Source organism: Oryzias melastigma, linkage group LG7 (genome assembly GCF_002922805.2).
Source record: "Oryzias melastigma strain HK-1 linkage group LG7, ASM292280v2, whole genome shotgun sequence".
Lineage (NCBI taxonomy): Eukaryota > Metazoa > Chordata > Actinopteri > Beloniformes > Adrianichthyidae > Oryzias > Oryzias melastigma.
In genome coordinates, this window is record NC_050518.1 from 9,442,233 (window position 1) to 9,444,315 (window position 2,083).

At 42.1% G+C, this 2,083-nt stretch overlaps 1 long non-coding RNA gene across 1 annotated transcript; it reads right to left on the reverse strand.

Annotated features, from left to right (window-relative positions):
- Positions 1–2,083, reverse strand: LOC118598948. Its single transcript, XR_004948185.1, has 2 exons — positions 2,010–2,083; positions 1–907 (listed from the first exon to the last, which is right to left on the reverse strand). It is a non-coding gene; the product is annotated as an uncharacterized LOC118598948 (long non-coding RNA).

Here is a 2,083-nt window from a genome sequence, read left to right on the forward strand (position 1 = left end):
ACTTCCTTTGTTGTTTGAGTAAGGTTTTACCCTGAATGAGACTGATCCAGATTAACACTCCTTCAAAAATCCCCTGACTGTACATCTTTAGCTCTAGGGTGTGGGTTTTCAGAGCTTGTATGTGTTACTTTGTCAGCAGCAGCTGATTGGTTATATGAAGTCTTCAGCTGCTGCAGACAGTGTGTGTGATGTCATCAGCTCAGCTGTTACCAGACAACAAACATAACATCCCAGAGCTCTGGAGAATTCGAGCATCTTTTTTCTCTGCATTTATTTATGGCTTTTCAGGTTTGATAGCGACTCTATCAATAAAATGAGAGATAGTATATCAGAGTAATTAGATGGAAATAATCTTTGGATGTCCTGTAGTTTGAATGCTATGTTCAAGAAAGGATGTTAGAACAAAGGTATTTTTAATGCTAGAAAAGAAATGCAGCTGATGTAGGAATAAGCAGTTGGAAGCTGGGGTGATAGTTTAGAAGTTAATTTTGCTTTCTAAGTAGGTTTAACTCAGGAGGGAGCTTGTTTAATTCCTTCAACCTTTTTCCTTGTCCAACAGTTTAGCAGCCACAGCTCTGTAGCTTTATTTAGTACACTATTGTGGTATGGTGAAAAGGTACGAGTACCGTCCAATAGGTCGATTGCACACAAAGGCAGGAGGCGTGGCTCAGAGTTAAAATCAAATTTTTATTACAATAAAAATTCTAAAAACACAATTAAATGGGGAAAAGGTCAGTTAGCTGAGGCACGTTTAGCTGCGTAAGGTGGAGGCCCCAAAAACAAAAAATATATATAATTTACCCCACACGCGTGATATTGTACACTCACACATGAATCCCTTCACCAGGACACGACACTCCAATCGGGGGGAAAGCCTCCACCTGGGCACGAGACTGGGTCCTCAGCACTGAGGGAAGGGGGAGAACAAAGAATTAAAATTCACACACAATTACACCATTACAGAATGGCCTTTTCTGGAAGCTTGCACTTTGTAGACGGTCCCTTAGCAGCTGTCTTGCTGCCGTCTCGCCATCTGCAGCCCGAAGAGAACACTTCTTATGAAACGGGAAAAAACAATTCAATTCAATTCAATTTTATTTATATAGCCCAATATCACAAATTCAATTTGCCTCATTGGGCTTCATGCCTGTAGTTTTTACAGATGCACAGATGGAGTCATAAAATATGCACAATAGGTAAAAACTAAACAGACTATAAAGAACGGTCATCCCTGTCCTTAGACCCTCCCTCGCGGTAAGGAAAAACTCCTAAAAAAACCTGAGTCAGGAAAAAAAGAAGAAACCTTAGGGATTCCCACATGAGGGAGAGATCCCATCCCAGGACGGACAGGCGATACCAGAACGGTTAAAGAAAAGTTAGCTGCTAAAACTGCATATATGAGTAGAGTTCATTCATATAGAGCTGAGGGACGAGTGATGATTAAGTCCATAGTCCAGATGAAGCAGAACTGCAGTCCACGACCAGGAGCAGGAGGACAGACGACCCACCAGGAATCACTCCCACTCAGAGATGCAGGATGGTGTCGGGGCTTCATCCAGATGGGCGGGGCTTCGTCAGGATCACCAACAAGTCTCCCGGAAACTGCAATCTCTCCCGGTCTCCCACAGGGGAGTCGGAAAGAAGGAAAAACATGTGAATTATACTGCACCACCAACAAAGGCATACAATTAGAAGTAAATAAAAAAGTAGAGGAGAGGAGAAGTAGATGGAAAAGAGGACAGAGCCCCAGTGCACCATACTTTCCCCAGCTTCTAACTTCTAGCAGCCTTCTATGTTATTATGTAGAGAATATACATATTGAAATAGTTGTGTAAGTGACTTTCTGTGTTGACACAAGACGATTGAGATACTTGCTGTCATATTTGAACGTTTTTCTGAAGAGCTATTGAGCCCGGGAGTGTGAATATGTCAATGTATTTCTATCTTTACTGAAATAAAAAAGACAGCTTTTACAGGAAAGTGCGAGGCTTTGAGCACTGCTGACTTACCAGACTGTTTCTCACTTGATAAGAACAGAATAACGGCACGCGAAATGTAGGGGCTCCGTTTAAGCTCAGGTACA